We start from the raw sequence: 18,958 nt of genomic DNA on the forward strand, positions 1-18,958 counted from the left end.
CCAAGTCTCTTCTTTTGCCCTCTGATGGCTGAGAGTTTCTGGGCATGGGTCCTTAAAGAACTAATGACATCATGAAAAGCCACAAGCCAGAGTCATGTGCTTCTTCTCCAGATCCTTAGAGTGACCTGGGGATGTTTCTCTTCCCTTTCTTTGACTTATTTTCCCCTGCTCAGTGCCAGTCTCATTTTCTTGCTCCAGCCCTCTGAAAGGAGGCTCTGGGGCTCGCCTCCTTCATTCTTCCACTGGGGGAGGCAGCTCCTGCTGGTGCCACCAGCCATGTCCCAGGCAAAGACCACTCATGTGTTGCACTCCTAATGCCAGCTGCACTGCCACGTTACAGCTATTAGATGTTCTGCCACATTACGCTTTTAAAAATGTGCAACTTCTGCTTTGATCTTGGCAGCTTGAGACAGTGATTTAAATGCTTCCTACCTCCTTTTCTGAGTGAGCACTTCAGCATCACTGCTAAGAAGCACGGCTGGCTGACAGCTCTTCGGGAATCAGCCTCCTGAAACAAGTCCCAGGAAGAAGGAGATATGGCATGGTGCCCTGCTTGCTTTGCAGATGTGAAATACACAGGGGCTCAAATGACTAATTCTTCAAAGTTCTATTTTTATAAATGAGCAGCTTTCTAAATAGGGTAGGAGCACTTTGCCCTAAGTGCTGTTTGGTTTTTACTCAAACAGCTTCTAGGTACCTTCAGCCCAGGACCAGCTCTCCTGTGCTGCCTTTTTTTTGTTTTTTTTTTTCTTTTTGGTGGTAGATTTTTGGGTTCAGGCAAAGCCTGACCATCCTCCTTGCATAACGCCACAGCTGCACGGTGCCTGCAGGGCTCCCTGGGGCAGCCCTCCCCTCCCTGATGGGCTTTGAGAACTCTCTCTTGAGAAAATTAGGTTTACTTTTGTTATGATGTTGAATTAAATTGACTGACAAAGCTATGAAAGCTTTGAAGTGAAGAATGTAGGGGCGTATTATCCTAATGTGCATAATTCTTATTGTAAATCTTCATTGCATTGGACTAGTTTTTGAAGATCAGAAGAACAAATGATCCATGGCCCATTGCATACCGAATTGATTTTGTCTAATTCTTTGTCAAAAAGCTGTACTATAGATGGATCGAGACAGTGCTGTCTATGCCATATCCTTCTAGACCTTATCCAGGCCATAATTAAGTACAGTGGCTAGTCATCATGTTTAAGGCAGAGTAAGTCAGGAAGTTCAGTCTTCATTTGAGTAAAACTTCCAGTCACTTCAACCTGAGATTGTTTGCTATGTTGGGCAAATCAATCTACCAGCTATAGAAAAGTTAGAGAGCACATGAAAAGTAAGTATGAGTCATATAGCATAAGAACCACTATTCTTAACTGCTTAATAGCTTTTTACCACCAAGCAGATATTTTGCTACACAGCTGAGTGGGGAGGAACACTCCGATCATGTTGGCTAGAATGCCAAATAGATGTATTAAAGCTGATGTTTACTGAAAAGTGTATTTCCCTATAATGACAAGAAATTGAGGCCCTCATTAGACAGTTTAACAGACGTTCCAGGAACTGAATAAGGCTGGGGCTGGAGTTTCTCTTCATTACTGGACACAGGCCTTCTGGGTTACAATTAAGATTTATCAGCAAAACAAGGAAGGAATCATATCCTGCTTCAGGTTCCTGTGACTGTGGACCCAGTCAGCTAACTTACTAACAAAAACAGTTTAAAATTTCACTTGTGATTTAAAACTGAATGGAGGTGATATTTTATATTACCAGTTTGGCTGGGAGCTGAACAATGGCAGGCAATGAAGGAGGTTATGAGTTGTATAGGCTTTTCTAATAATCATTGTCAAAGTTTGCTTTTAAAATGCTATTAAAAGAAAGCAGGAAACATAAATTTGCTGAATTATAAACAAAGATAGATGCACTGATAAGTTCTAGCACTCTCCTGAAGGTCTACATCAGTTTTGGAAGCTTGTGTAGCACAGTACCACAGATGGAAGATAAAACTTGAAGCCTGCCTCATCCAAAGGGAGAGGATTCTGGTTAAGCCAAGTCTTGGGCCCAGAAGCCTCTGAGCCATCATGGTTTACAATGGCTAAGGATCTGAACTATTGTCTCCATATCTTTCTTACTGCATAATTCAAGTGAATTTAATTTGGGTGGCCAAGTACATAGATTAAATAAAAACCTCTTTGCCTTAAAATACTGAGCATTAAAATGCTTGGTTATTGAACCTAGAAAAAAAAAAAAAAGAAAATAGGGCGCCACTGTCCTAGAGAAAGAAATGCTTCTACCCTTTATACAAGCTTTTTCTATTCAAACACCTCATCTAGAAGATACCTGTGCTTACATTTTGTTCATAGTGGAAGCTGCCTGAAACAGGCAAAAGCCCACCGCAACATCTTTGGTAAAAATGAAGCTAGATGAAAAGCAAGCAGAAGTTTGCTACTACTGAAGTTGCTTTGAAGATATTGAAGCTGAAAATTAGGCAGTGTGAGGTACAAAGTGTGTTCTTTATAGCAGACTTTATGGTCAAGTGCAGCTGTCTCGTCACAGAATGAAACCAGTGGGGACCTTCCATCAGAGAAGATGGATGTGCCTTGCAATTAGATGTCAGCAAGTTGTATATGACCCTCACCACTGTATTGCATATCCAGCAGCACAAATGAAATTAACTGTTCCCAAAAGACCACACACTTTGTTCTTTTTTTATTAACTAATAAAAGTACCGCATCTCTACTGGGTTACTAATCCCAGCAGATTCTCTGCAAGGAGCTGTCAAAAGATCATCTGAATCTCAGCATCAGACAGGAACATACAGAGGCATTGAAGAAGTGTAACTCACAACATCCTCCACACCTATCATGAGTAAATGGGAAAACTGGTAGCTTTTTATGCTGGGAAAAAACCATTGATGCTCTCTTAAAAAACAGAATGAATGAAAGCCAAGGTTGGCCTAGCTGATAAAAAGCTTCTATGGGTTTGCCTTTTATCTTGTTTTTTATTTCATTGAACGTATGTGATCTTTAATTGCCTGGTGTTGATCTGAACATACACATTCCTTATTTGACTATGAATATAAAATTAGTGAAGGTTAAAAAAACCAAACAAACAAACAAATATTTTTTTTAACATTTTGTCAGAATCTGGATCACTTTCTTGATCCAAATTAAAGCATAAACATACATATATCTGAGCTATCTGAGCGAGATTCAGAAGGGGAAACTGGCTTGCTTCCAGAGGATAGGCATGTGTAGCTGCGTTTGAGAGGAGGTAGGAACTTCTTTCGTCAGCTTTATCACCAGAAGAATCATAGCATCCAACCACTCCTTAGTATTAAAGCTTATAGTTAATGTAATTAGACTGCCTTAACCTCCAAGTGAACTTGTCACCAGAACAGAATAAAGACAAAGCAAAGCAATGCAGAAATATAATGGAGCTACTTTTGTTTAAACTGCTGTTCTATTCCCAGGAAGGAATTGAGAAATGGATGGGTATTAATAACCATGCTGGAAGAACTGAACAAAAGAGAGCCTGCCTTTTTAATTATAAAGTTTTTTATCATCCATGGTTTTTTGTTAGTCACAGGTAAGGTTGTGCCTTGTCAGGAGCATGACAAATGCAGCCTGTGCTCTTTCTGTTCGAAGAGGTGACTTGACATTCTTCATCATTTGGCATCACTCAGATTGGTGAAATGGGATCTAAGTTTATTTTTCATACTATGTTTGCTGAGCTGTGAAAAAGGAACACAATGGTTTTTTAACTTCAGTTTCATTGTGATTTTGGAGAAACTGAATAGGCTGTTTTGGACAAAAATATGTATTGTAAATGCACTGCTAACACATCTCTTACAACTACGATAATGCTGCAGGTAACTAAGTCAGAGAGTCACTTATTTTACATGCTAATTGATAATATCCTCTTTGCTATTGACTTATCCTGTGCTGCTGAATTTAAGAGGAAAACCTGGTTGCAATGTTAGGGTTCAAGTCACTCTGCGTTCTTGGTACCCCTCACTGAAGTCTAATTGAAATTTTCAATTGTGTATTCCCCTCGCACAGAAAATACACTTTGTGTTGCTGTAGAGTTAACACCAACATTGTTTTTAAATGCTCATTTAGACTAATGTAGGTAGAATAAATTATTTTAAATTCCTGACACATTGCAGCCTGTTTTTCTATGGAAGCAGTCTTGCATGACCAGTCTGGATGAGATTCATCCTACCTAACTTCAGATATCTACAGTGCAGATGTTTATCACTAGGTTTCCTTAGACACAGATCGGTCTTATAATTGGCTATAATTTCTGTGAAATAGGGCAGCTTAGCAAAGAAGATAGATCCTGTAACTATACCAACCAAGGGAAAGGCTACAGCTGATGTTCCTCCATTTGCAGACCTCAGAGAGTCACATAGATGTGATCTGGCAAAAGTCCCAGACAGGCAGAGGCAACTAGTCCCCTAAACTGGGCATCTGTCATGGATATAAATCTTCAATAACTAAGATGAGAGTAAGCCTAGCCTTGGAAGCTGTAGCTCTACAGTATGGATGTCTGCACCTGAACTAATCACCTAAGGCTCCCTTTTTCATGGAGAAAAATAAAGGCATTCAGAGTGCTGCTCATCTGATCCATCTTAGAAACCTAAATGAAGCTCAGAAATGCACCCTCAATGTATCCCTGTCCATGGATAATAAAGGATTTTAGGATGACCAGCCTCGTTTGATATGATTAATTCCTTCCTAGTCTTTTAAAACTAATGCCTACCTCCCCTGTATAAGTAGTGGAGAGTGGAAGATGCCTTCAAATGATTAGAGAGGAGAATACCATCCACATGAATAAGTTGTCATTAATTATGTGGCAACCCAAGGCATTTACCTCAGATGCACTGTCCCACTACTCGCTTAAATTTTAAGAACCAGCTTGATCTCTAAGTTAGGCAGACTAGATCTTACTGCTAGCTTTGTCAGTTCTTCTTAGAAAAGAAGTTGCTAGGTTTTCTCTCCCTCAGGAAAAGTGTAAGTAAAGGATAGTTCAGCTGCTGGGCTCTCAGGTTACCTAGATAGTCTTACTTGAAGCCAACACTGTTATCCAAAATCTTACAAAGTATTTGCTAGATATTATGAAAGTAAAGAACAAGAAGTGAATGAAACAATGAAGACTAGAAGAGAGAGACAAAGCTCATGTAAAAGAATAAATATCTATTTTCATTTACTTCCAGAAAAGCCTATTTATGTTTGGAAACAAATTTTGGATAAATTCCCAGCAAATGCATAACAGCTAGTCGTAGCTTCCAAAAAAAAAAGCCTCTATCACTATTAACTATTTCTGGCAGCATATATGAGTGTAGTTTAGATGTTTTCTGTATAAAAATTAAGCCAAGTATTGCAGTACTTCCATAGCAAGTTATTCTTATTTTCCCAGTCAAAGGGGTGGATTCATTTCACCCAGCTTCAACCCTCTAAGCATTAGCTATCTACATTTCCTATAACTAAAGCAAAGAAATATGAAAATCTGAACCGATGTTCATCCTGGCTATGGGAGGTTGAAGTTTGACAATTACCTATTACCAGTCCATGGCTGTTGTACTGTTTTAAGCCTTGCCTAATGCACTCTCACCCCCAGCCAAATCTATAGTGTTAGTAATGCTGATCACGAATTGAGTCTAATCAGCTTCGTGAAGACTAGATGTTTTGCTTTTGTAGGACCAAAAGAAAAGAACAGAGATCCACCTCAGTCAACTGTCATCAGATTGCTAGACCCATCACAGGGAAGGCAGCACAGGTACTCAGCTGTGGACAGGAGGGAGCTTGGGGCCAGTCATTTCAACCGCATCACGTCTCACACAGACAGGCTGATTATGACACTGCACTCCCAAACCACTGTCCAAAGAAGGGATAAGCTGCTTTCTTCAGAGCCTCTTTCCCTCTACTGACTGCAAAAGGAGTTTAGATTTGTGCATTTAACCCACAGATGGCTAAGATTAGTTGAAGAAATTGCATCCACGCTTAATCTGAATGAAGATACCATGAGAGAGACAACGAGTGTTCTCAGCCTGTTTCACCACGGAAGTTGTCCTTTCCACAGGGGTGGACCAAACGAATGGTCCAAGGAACATTTGTTTATGTGTGAATCTGATTTAGGGCTTTTTTCTCTTCCGTGATGGGAATTTGCAGTGCTTTGCTCAGCATCAACATTCAGGGAGGTTATGCCGTGATATTCAGCTTTTCAGGTCAACTTGGAATTCCCAGCAAACTGTCTAACCTTTACTCATGGATTGCACACACACTAAAATCTTGCCAGTAAAATCTGCCTGTTCACTACATCCAAAATTTCCTTCAGCCACCACTAGTTACAATTCAGAAAGCATTTTTGTAGCATTACACTTGTGCATGCAGACTGCAGAAATAATGTATTGCGTTTCCATAAGCTTTAGCTAGTCTTCTGTCAGGAAAGCAAACCAGATCTGTATTTAGGTCCTTCATAAGAAATCTGACAACAACGATATAAAAATATATGCACATAAAAAAATTCTGAAGCGCCTTTACTCAAGCCTTTCAGCTAGATTCTCACCTTACTTATGCCCCTTTCTCAACTCCACCAACTTGAATTGTTTATTTCTTGTTTACACTAGGGTGAGTGAAATCTAAAGGAAAAACATGAATCATTAGTTCATTTGTGGGGGAAAAAAAATTCTTGTGAGGACCCTGCTCATCTACAGTGTTCTACCATTCATAGACTAAATTACAATATCACAAACAACATATCAATTGACTAATAAATACGATCATCTTATACTGAGAAAAAAGGAAACCAAGGAGATGAACAAACAAAATTAAAAGACAAAGGAGTTTAGATTAGAGTCACAAATGTTCAGAGGAGTATATAAGCCTTAGCTAAAACATCTAAATCTCTTAACTAGACTCTGTACCATATGATCTTACATGGTGCTTATTTGGATCGAGCATGCAAAGATGCTGAAATTTTGCCAAATGTGAGGTTTGTGGTATCTGCTGCTAGTTGTGCCCAGAACATGAGTGGGGAAAGAAGGAAAGTAAGGGAGAAAACCTCCATTCATGTTTGGTTTGAGTTTTCTGCAAAAGATGTTTATCTTTATAGGCAAATTTGACTAGTAGATGCTGGCATCAGATCAAGTAGTAAAGCCCTGGAAAAATAGAGAATAAAATAAAGAAACTGCTTTCAATATTCTTGAAGATAAAAGAAAAGCAGACACAGATATAAAGCAGAGGAGAAAAGAGTAAACAGTTTCCTGTAAGGCTGCATATATAGCCCTGTGAAATGCCTTTTATAACTTTAATGATCACTGGCTCTCTCCCACCATTTCTGAAGGTTGAGACATTAGTTATCAAATGAACAATTGCCACTAATAACTCATTTGGCCACATTCCAAATAATAGTGAGTCATGGGACAGTCATGGTGTTTTATATATGAGAAGACATAGGAATATTTTCCCAGTTACTGACCAGTTCAGAAAATCCCTAAAGACACATTTAAAAAAAAAAAAAAAAAAAAAAAAAGAAAAATAAATTAAAAGAAAGAAAGACAAAGAAAAGAAAAAAAAAAAACAAATAAACCAAAACCAGAGGAGGAATATATGCAATGAAAATTTGCTGGAACGGTCTTTTCCACTGCAAACAGGTCAATACCACTGTTTGCAATAAAGCATGAACAAGTTTCAAAGAGAAGTTAAATGAGAAATCTTCCAAAGTACATGGTATCTCAGGCTAATACTTTAAAATTTGACTAACTATGATCAGACTTCTGAAATGAGCGCCAGCCACTCAGTTCTGAAACTTTCCCTTTTAGTCTACATATAGATTCAGAGATTAACATTTGGACTGAAATCAATGAGAGAAACAAAGAACAGACTACAAAATGAAATAGTTTTAATTTATGGCATACTAGAATGCAATATAAACCATTTCATATGAAGAGTCAAGTAAAATATGATCTGGGTCTACACTGCTTTTACAGTCAGCCCCTTTCTAACATAGAAAACACAGTTCAGAAATGTATTGAAAAAATGGTGAAAGTCCCTAAGAACTCAAATACTATTCACATAAGGTCTAATCCTAAATCTTCTCATGTCAACGAGAGACCTGCTTCTCTAAACAAAGTTGTTATATTGCCTCAGTTAGGCTATTTCTAACTCTTGTGAGATGTATACATATGGAGTTTTTTCACTGGTTGCCTAGACTTAGGCAGCTAAGTACCTAAACTTTAAAAAATGTAAGCGGGTAAAATGAACTTGAATCAAGAGAAGTAATGGTCTTACCAAGAGTTCAAGTAGCAAAACCGATGTATTTTATAAATTGATACATAAAGCTTATATGCTACCTTTGGCTGAAGTAATAAGCCACTGAACTCACACAAGTTCGGGGGATTTTGACAGTTAATTTATAAGTGGCAACTCAGAACAAGCAACTAAGACTTCAGGTCTCTCTGTGCCAAAAAGTAATTAGCTTAAACCTACATGAGTTCGCTAGCAGTTAAAGACAAGCTGAGCTGTTTTATATACCCTGTAGAACATCGTCCTTTCAACATTGTGCAAATGAGCTTTCTTTGCAGCCTTGCACAAGTCTATTGTAAACTAAAGCCAGATTCTATCTCAGAGGAGTTCAGTGAAATCTAGGGACAGAATTTGGCCTATACTTTTTAATTGCCTGCAAAATTAAAAAATGCCAGGTCTTCCAGGCACAAATTTGTCATCTCCTTTCAAATTAAGCATCTACAATAAGCCATAATGGCACAGTAAATTATAATGGATATCACTAAAACCTAGCATTAATTAAACACATATGTGAATTCTTCTATAACAGAACTACAGAGGGGTCCAGATCTATGAGGCTGATGAATGTAGAAATGAATGCAAGTTCTACCACCCCAAACAGTCTTTTAACGATGCGTGGGTAGCTTGATAAAATGACAGGTCGATAAACTATTACATTTTACTTCACAGCTGAATCAGTGCTTTAGGAAGTCTCATGGCCTGTAATGTTCTGAGCACATAATAATAAAAAGTGAGAGGATGATATAAGTTTTTACTTCACCCTTGACCTTTAAGGATGAACGCTTTATTGCTCATAGTCACCGTCACTGAATCTCTGGACTGCATCTAGGTCATTCTTGCCAATTAAAACATTGTGAACCCTAAGGGGCTTCACTGAGAAATAAGGGGAGGGTTATTTCCTTTTGAAGACGCATAAAGAGCACAAGTGACTTGAACAAGGTCTTCCAGTGTTTGAGTCGCAGAGGTAGGACTAAAAAATAGTTTTCTTCTAAATCTTCATTCTCTCTTTTTTCCCTGGATCTTGCTGCTTTAGTATAATAGAAAAACTGTGGGACAAACTTTTGAGCTGCAACTCTTAGCACAGAGTAACTATTTTCGTTGAATGGAACACTTTCAAATTGAAATGAGAGAGCATGTGCTATTTCTACAGCAACATAGTTAGCAACTATGATCTTCAATCAGTATGAAATGGCAGTCACTTGAAGCCATGCCAGTACAATAAAGAAATAATTAGGTCATTGCATTTTCCAATTTCTGACACAAAAACATTTAATAAAGGAAGAAAAGTCATTTCCATCAAACACACTGCTGCTAATTTCACTCTGAAGACATTCTCCAGCATTTCAGCCTCAGCATCATTCCCTCTGCTCTCCTAGTCCCACAGCAGTGACAAATGGCCAGCCCTGCTTAACTGCAGCCCCATTTCAGTTTCTCATTTTCTCTAATCTCTCTCAGTGGAATAAAACCCCTATAAAGAGTTGCCCAGCAATATTTCCTGAGAAATTTCATTCATAGATTATAAACATGAGAAGAGAGATTGTGGTCAATTTTTAAAAATCACACTTGCTGTAACTCTTTCCAACTTCTTAAGAGAAGAAGGTACATTTGCTTAAAAGCCACAGACTTCAAACCTGTGTATATAGAACTTGCCTTTGAAAAACAGATCCAAACATCACTGCCTACACTTGGTTACAGGCCTAGCTTTAGGCTGGCTTGGAAGTCTCAAAACCTTGGTGGAAACACACAGAGATAAAATACATTTTTCCTTTTTTAACAGAGATTTTTTAACCAAGACTTCTTCTCTTCATAGTTTTATAAGTTCTTACACTTTGCAGCATAAAACACTCCTAGGCACATCCAGGTAGAGTGGGATCTAGGTGATTTCCCATCAAATCTTGCATCTATGAGGGAGGCAAAATATCCTTTCTGTCATAATCGCATATTTTTCTTCTCTTTATCTCATATGTAATAAAAGTTTGGGTGTTACAGAGAGACATTTGGTAATCTACGGCCTGCTGATATTTCACAATTGGCAAACAGAGAAAATGATCACAAAAAATATCCCTGAGAAAAAAGGCACTTTTTAGTTAACAGTTTTTACAGAATTTACAGAAAGAGGCCAGGATGAAATTTCTGTACTGCGAGATGAACACGGTGCAATTCTGCGGCAGAGATGAGAAATTAATGCCTTAGGATATAGCCTCTCTTGCTGCACATTCCAATCTCTCTTACTGTTAATGGAATACATACACTTACTGAAATGCAAAAACACATCTTTCTGCTGATGTCTAAACAAGAAAATTAAAAGTGTGTTTATTACAGCAAGAGAACTTGTGCAGACAAGGTATGGCACTGACATTCCTGAGGCTGTTCTTACGACAGCTGCCTTATGTTACCCTGATGGACAGTCAGGGTTGTCAGAACCTTGAAGGAGGGATTGCACATCATTATTTATGGAAGCATTCCTTATATGCATTAAGGGTCTAAAGGATGTCTATGCTGTAATTGGCAACAGGATTAGGACTTCATTTTACAAATAACGGGACATTTGTACACAGCTATGGTTTCAGCTCCCACAAAGTCATTAAAAATTTGAACATATTTGGTACTTTTCTGAAGTGTCCATCCTCACGTATGTATAAAGGTATCAGAAACCTACAAGAATATTGCCTTTCATTTAAAAAACATAAGATACGTTAAGTTCTTGCAGTGGAAGGTTTGCTTTTTAAGGTGTTTCGGATTGAATAGCAGCTTGCTTGCTTGTTTTTAAATCTTCAGCTAGGCTAAAGATTTATAAATAGCCTGGCACTATTATACTGTTAAAGAGATCAAGAGCAGGATTCAACTCACAGATTAAATGTAGCTGTCTCCGTGTAGGAATCCTAATGGATGAGTCCAAACTCCTGTTCCAGTCAATGGAGATCTTGTTAACTCTGTCAAAGGAGCCAAAAGATATATTCAGCTGATGAAAACCAAATTGAATCACTCTTTAGAACCCAGTGGCAATGCTGATTAGGGAGTAAATTTTGCCTAAGCAAAGGCACTCAGTGTGTTTGAGATGCTGTATGGCACCCTGCCTGGCCTTCCAGCATGTGGGTCAACCCCGAAGTCCTGTGTTGTGTCTGTTAACCCCGTAGAATCATAGAACATTTGGGTTGGAAGGGACCTTGTAAGATCATCTAGTCCAACCCCCTGCTGTGGGCCTTCTGGGCTGCAAGCCCACACTGCTGGCTCATATCAATTATTTTTGTCCACCACTATTCTGAAGTCCTTCTCCACAGGGCTGCTCTCAATCCATTCATCGCCAAGTCTGCATTGATACCGAGGATTTCCCTGACCTGGGTGCAGGACTCTGCACTTGGCCTTGTTGAACCTCATACAAATGTCTTGCAGCCTCAGGCATCTCCGGAGCTGCCCTTCTACAGGCAACTGAATCCAGCTCCTTTCCTGCAGTTGAGCTTCTGAAAGTAGGTTTCTAGATGTTCATGACCCAACAGGAACTGGTCTTTCAGTGCCCCTTTTAGTCACTGGAGAGCAATATTGACCACCATGAGTGTTAGAGACACAGCTCATTTCTAGCTCCTTAAGAGTGAAATCCTAAATTTAGGTGTCCTAAACTATGGGTGAATCCCCAGGATGCCACTCTCCTCAAGAAGCCTACTCCATTTCATGTTCAGCAGCTCCCGCAGTCCTCCTTAAGAAAGAAGCACATAGAGTCCTCAGCAGCCCTTTCCTCCAGCAGAAGAATGCAGCTGTAGGGAGAGGACACAGCCACAACCAAGAGAAGTGACAGAGAACACCAGAGGCAATGGCTAAGGGAAAGGACCCTCCCACATGGAGAGTGAAAAACATGACACTCATACCTGGGATGGCACAGCAGGTGAGATGGCAAGGAGTCAGTACAGGCAGTGCGCAACACGCACACTGTTGGTTTGGAAAAAGTCCTTCAGACCTACTAGGTGGTGTTGGCAGATATGGTTATTTTATATAAGAAACATTATTAATTCCAAAATCAGCACTGGCCAGCTTCTCCCTTGGGGCTGGGGAGCAGGGTGCCATGGGGACCTCAAGGACACATGTTGTAGGCAGATCCAGGGCCAATAACAGGGCCACCAACAGCCCCTGACACTTTTGGGGAGCAACAAGCTGGGGCCCCAGCCCAGCTGGAGGCAGCACAGAGTCAGAACTGAGCATAGGCTCTTCCACCGCATCACTGGAGCTGGGATGGGGCATGGCAGAGCCGAAATGGGGGCTGGGGTCCTGGGAGAGCTATCCCAGGTGAGGCCTACTGAGGACAGTAAAGCCTGGTGGTGCCTTTAGGGCCATGCACCATATCTCAGAGGAAATCTTTAATAATGCTAAGAGTTTCCTTACTGAATCCCTTTAGTGTCCTAAATCTACTGGGGAGCTGAGTACAAACGAGCCAAGACACACACTAAATAAAACCCATAAAATCTGTATGTAGCCATGTACATTTTCCCACCAGCATGTCTAACAACAACTTCCCTCCCTTGCTACAGCCAAAGACTCAGCTATAAATGAAGTTCAGATGGTCCACCTGGAACTGACACTACCTCCTAAAGGCTGAATCAAGCAAGCATTTTTAGGCCACAGAGAAGTTTTGCTTTTCCCCATCCAGCCCTAGAGGTGTTGACTGCTCCTTGTCAGAAACCATTGCCCAATCTGATAGCAGAACAACGCTTTAATTCTTCTCAGGCAAACTCAGACAGATTTTCTTAGGCACTTTAATTCTTTGGTCGAACATTACCTGACTGATTTTGACCATAGCAAATTAGGAAGTACATGCATGTGTGGCTTTGCAGGTCTATAGGGCTAAACATTGCTCTTACTAACATATATGCCTGCCTTAGATGTTTAATTTCTGAGGCTGAGAAAGCCTGTCAAATAGGGGGTTATATATATACACTTATATATAATGGAAATGTCTGCTTTTGTCTGTTAGAATGTGAAATAAGGCATTGAATAATAAGGGGTTTCCCTGTTATTTCAGTTGCATATTTAGATTGCCGCTTTTCATGCTAATTTTTTATTAACAAATGGTATTTCTTTTATTTCTGTAGCCTCAGTTATTTCCTGTGCTCCTTAGCAAAGTCATGAAGCAAGTTAAATGGGGAGAAAGTCCGTAAGGCTACAGAAGATGTCAGGGAAGAGGGCCACAAACAGCAGAGAGATAAGAGCTTGTACCTCCTTCAGAAAGCCTAAGGGGTTTTGGTGAGGTCCATAAAGCCAATGGCCAGGCCTGAGAGGGGATGGGAAGAACTTCCTGGGGGGCAGAAGGGACTAGGAAAGCTGTGGCTCATTCAGGTTTCCACACATCCATTTAACAGCCTCCAAAATCAGGTGTGTGGATCAGCAAGTCCATAGCTAGAGAAGACTAGTGCATTCATCTAGCTATGCACCAAGGGCTCGTAACTGAAGATGTATAAGCTAAAATCTTAGGAGTTGTTCAAACTAACCAGGAAGATGCCAACAAAATTTAAAAAGGCATCCCAGAATCCCTGATAACCAGAGAAAGGCCAAAGGAGCTGCTTGCAGATAGTAAGGAGATAATTTGGACAATTTTGATATTGATTGCTCAGATCTTGCTTACTTCCATTATATGAATCTCAGCTTTGACAGGCATGCAGTTTGGGCTCCGCTGAAGCCAAAGTGGTAAATCTGAACTTGTAATTAGGTATAACAGGTTTAGCAAGTCAGTAACCTCCAGCAGGATGGGATAACGTGCACACAGAGATTGTATCTTCTTCCATTGGCTACGCTATATCTGGAAACTGACATTTACTTATGCACCAGGTTCATAAAAAGAAGACAAAACACAACACCTCTACCAAAATAAGAGGGTCCATGGAGTTTTGTAAGATGGTATAATTATACTAGTTTATATTTACCAGTCTCAGTAGTGTGATTTCTATAGAGTAGTAAAGGGGGCGTGTGGGTGTGGGTGTGCTTATGGAGGTCATTGGCAGCCTTCTGCATTCTGAAAAAAAGACAATTATTACAGTAGACCAAGGATCTCGCTATCTCTTAATTTTCTTTCTGTAATTTTTTCAAACTCTGCTTTTGATGAATATGAACCTGTTTGTACACAAAAAGTAAAGTCTGCTCGCTGCCAGACTGCTCAGAATGCAAGCCAGAACTACAAACAAGAGTGTTGCTGGCTTTTCTTCAGGTGCATTGCTACAGCTAGACTTGTACTACATCTGCCTCAACTATTTTTCAGCAGGAGACACTGCCACTATTCCCTCACTTTCAGGAATTTTCAATCCATCCAGGAAGCTAATGAAAAAAAGTGTTGTGCTCAGCCTTTTTTTTATTTAAAAATATTGTCAGTGGCTCAACTTTTTAAAAAAGTTATGGTTGCACTCTGCTATGACACTTCTTTTTCAGCTCTGCAGTTTTCCTCTTGACATGAAGCTACATAATGGCTTTGTGCCCCATAAAGTTACCTCAACCAAAACCTGATGCAACACTTACCTAGTCAGTTCTAGTACTAAGATGGGTCCTCCAACATCAGTCCTTACTTTATAGGTCATATCAGCAGAAATCTTGACCACTGCCAGGTGTTTTCTGTATTTTTGTTCTCCCACGTAGAATTTTCAAATAATCTCCAGGCTGCACCTAAGGAAACCACAGCTTGCCTGCTGTTAGGTGACTGTGAGCCTACTTTGATGTCCGTTAGGACTAATTGAAAGGCGCATAATTTTCATAGACAATAGGGGCACAGGGACTACTAGATCATGTCCTCTCAAGTTACATATATCATAGAATATCACAGGCTGTTGAATTTCACAATGTTACCTTTACATTCGGCCCAGCCAGTATTTTTAAGCTGATCAAGTCTATATTCCTGGCCCCCTTCAATGCGAGCAATGCCCTCCCTGGCTTGAGAGAAAGAGCTTACCTATTCTGGGTCGCAAAGAGAATGAGCAATAACTCTTGGATGCTCACCAGGCCACACATGTATCTGTCACATGTACCACTGTGACATCAGTAAATCCATGGCAGTCTTTGCTGTCGTGGAGGCCATCCATCATTTAGGCTACTGGTCACAGACACATCGTTGTGTAATTTAGGAGGAGAGACACTGCACTGGGCTCATCAACAAAACTGATGTACTGACTGAGGCTTCTGTAGGACAGTTTTTAGAAGATATAACCAAAGTTAAACATCCTCAAGGGACTGGCCAATATTATGAGTGTTTATTGCATGCTGGACACACCCAAGGTGTACATAATCTTCTCATGTTTTGTAATGCCAACCTCAGCCTCCTCAGTCATGCCAGCTTCCTCCCTCTGCCCAGTTACAGAAAATGTTATGAAAGCACATATCTGATTTGTTAGCAACACTATCTTGTTACCCCAATGTTTTGCTACTATACTAAGCAGCAGAGCACAAGTAAATGCGTCACCTCCATCCTTCTCTCCTGCTGTGTTTTAATGGTGTTCAGTACCACTGATGCAGGCAACTTTATCCAGGTGGATTTGAGGAGAACTGAGGGCTTTTGGATATCATAATCTGTTCTAACTTTTCGTAGTCTTGGTGGCTATGAGCTAGTGGAAGAAATGGTTGGGTATGACACAAGGGCCACTGGTATTGCCAGATCCACAATGCTCAAGGGAAAATCATGACCAATGTATGTGTCTCCACCTGGACTCAAGATTCTGGACTGACCCTCTCATCCTGGATACCTTTCTTTTTAAGTTGCTTTCTCCACCATCCATATTCACCCTGGAAGCTCAACCAGGGAGTGGAACAGCTTCCTCTCCTCAGGGTGTTCTCTGTCCTCCCAGTGGGAAAGAAGATGCATTTCCCAATACAGCCTGCCAGAGAAGGTCATCAAACTTGATCATTCCTAATATATGCTTAAGGTCATGAGGGCCAATTTCCTTTTGTATGTTGACTTTCTGCATTATTCTGGATATTCCCACATGGCTTTCATTATGTTCCCACCAAAGCTCTTTGCCCCATGGCATAAATATGGTCTCAAAAAATGTCAGCTTTTAACCTTAACGCTGATCCCTCAGGCACTGTTGGGGCCTGTTACATATGTTCTGCATAGGTTTAACCAAAGTGATGCCCTGGAGCTACAGAAGTCCTTGATACTTGTTTGGAGATTCTTGGACTGCACCACATATGTCACACCCACTGGTTTATTTGCTTAGATGTCAACTGTCCTTTTTCCTGAGGGAGAGAACAGCCCAATCCTGAACTGGACAGAGTTCATAATGGCTAGGTACAGGACCCACAGAAGGAAATTTCCACTCTGTCCACGAAGGAAGCAGGGGCAATGAAGGGAGGAGACAGACCTAAGGGACTTCTCAAAGCTACTGAATCAAGAGTGGCAAGGTTTGAAGGGGAAAGACCCTTCCTTACAAAAAGGAGGTTTTGGCATGAAGTGAGCCCTAACAGCCAGACTAGAAATGACACAGGTTTTCTTTTCCTCCTTGGAGATCAAGAAGCCATGCAGAGCACACATATAGACTTGTCCTTTTTGAGACATGTAAGATTACTTAGATTTCATTTATACAAAAGCCAGTTCCTCTCTGGGGCCCCAGGCAGAATATTCAAAGAAAGATGGGAAACATAAAAACAGGCTGCCTCCTGGCTTGCCTTATTAGAAAATCAATCATTCTGGTGAGAATGGGACCTGTTAGACTTAGCTGATTCTAGTAGAAAAGAATGCAAGCTCTCCTCCTGCCTTCACAGCCATTTTCTTCATTTATCTCTTATTTAACTTTTCAGAGCACATCAAGAACAGAAAACAACCTACCTTTCCCTCCCACTTCAGAAACTGTTTTTTAACAGAGGCTCAAGATCGCACTTTGCGATTAAGTGAGGAAGAGCAAGGCAGTTATCAGGGTGTGTTATCAGGGTGTGTTAACGAAATTTGAACTATATCATAATCCTATGAAGAATGCAACTTGAAATATATTTTCATATAAGAAGTGAAAAATTATGGGAAACTCTTGGACTTCATAATGTTTCTCGGTGCCTGTGGTACCTTTTGCATTTCTGGGGGCCTTGCAGTCACAACTCCAAGCCCACCTTTCACTGCCAGCCCTGCACCCACTCACTCAGGCTGCTAAGGCAGCATTTTCCAGAGCCATCAGAACTCTATTTTTCCCTTGTTTCTCTCATAGTATCACTCTTATGTTATGATTCTCGTGGCCTTGCATCTACAAACCCTGTTAGTGTTGTTATAGCAGATTCTCATTTTTGCCATTGGCATGAGAATCCCACCTTCCTTACCCCATTTTTCTATCCTTGGTTGCAGCTTTTGGTTTACATTACAGGAATCAATAATATGCATGCACTGAGTTTAACAACCAAGAGCAGCAGCTACCCCTCATCAAAGCACGCTCCTATCAGTGCTAATAGCACCATAAGGGAAAAAAAGCAAGAAAGGGTTTGAGCAAGTCCTGGTAAAGAGTATGTAGTTACCACAGGAAATGTTTTACAGGTGGGGGGCGAGGGGTGTGGGGGGTGTGGGTGGACGCTGTTGCACTGGAGAGGGCACTTGGGGAAGATGCTGACTGTGGACTCCCATCAATTCTTCTCCCAGCTGGCCCTGGGAAAAGTCTTTCAGCTTTTTCTTTTGCTCTTTCCTGTTTCTATTTTTCCCCCAAAGTAGCTTTCACAATTATAGTCAATGTATGTTAGCAGCTATAGACCCTGCTAAGAAATCTTTGAGCATGTGAACCTGGCTCAACATCCTTTGTGAAGCAATAACAAAGCTAAGTCTCCAGTGTTAGAGATACCGTCTTGGTAGGCTTGTACAGTTCCCGAGTACAATGGGGATTAGCAAAAAAGGCAATTAGAAGAGCCAGAGCAGAAGAGACAGCCTCAGATCAGGATTCAAGTCTTGGAAGTAAAATCAAGACAATACAGAAGTTCACTGAACTATGAGATCATAAACCATTAGGATGATATAGAGCTAGGACAAAACTTCCAGTCAAAAGCCTAAAAAATGCAGAGTGTGTCTGTAAAAAACAGCATGAAAACTGTTCAAAGGGTAGAAGCATAGACATCAGAAATGTTCAGCCTTCAGACAGCTTTTGTGGTTTTAAGGAGCAAAATCATTTTATGAAAGTCTGGAGACATGGACTGACAGTACTGTAAAAGAAACAAAGCGAAAATGCTATAATAATCTCTATCGTTGTTAGCAAGACTTCACCAGTAGTCAAGACTTTTGCAAGCAGCAGATCAAGATGATTTGTTCTGCCAACTGTTTAAGATACAGCAACATCCAGGGAGCTCAATAACATAGTTATTAACCTATTAACTTAACATTATTAGCATATTATTATCAAAATACAGTTATTAATTATAAAGGTTTGGTAGGATTCATTGTTTATTTCTGCTGAAAATTAACCATTATAATCAGTGCTTCAATGTTGTACATTAAATTTTATGTACTAGATAACAGATTACAGTCTTACTGTTTAGAGGTTGAACGCTCTGAAAAACTGAATGATTTCAAACGTATTTTTTCACATTCTATATGGCAATAATCTTACTTGCTTGCGGAAGTGGTGTGAAAACCATTTCAAAGTTATTTCAATAGGCAAAGGAATCAAATTTAAACTGCTTTGAATCTGGCACCACTCAGTTATAGGGCAGTCCCTGCTTCCAGGGCACTT

Source organism: Phalacrocorax carbo, chromosome 1 (genome assembly GCF_963921805.1).
Source record: "Phalacrocorax carbo chromosome 1, bPhaCar2.1, whole genome shotgun sequence".
Classification (NCBI taxonomy): Eukaryota; Metazoa; Chordata; class Aves; order Suliformes; family Phalacrocoracidae; genus Phalacrocorax; species Phalacrocorax carbo.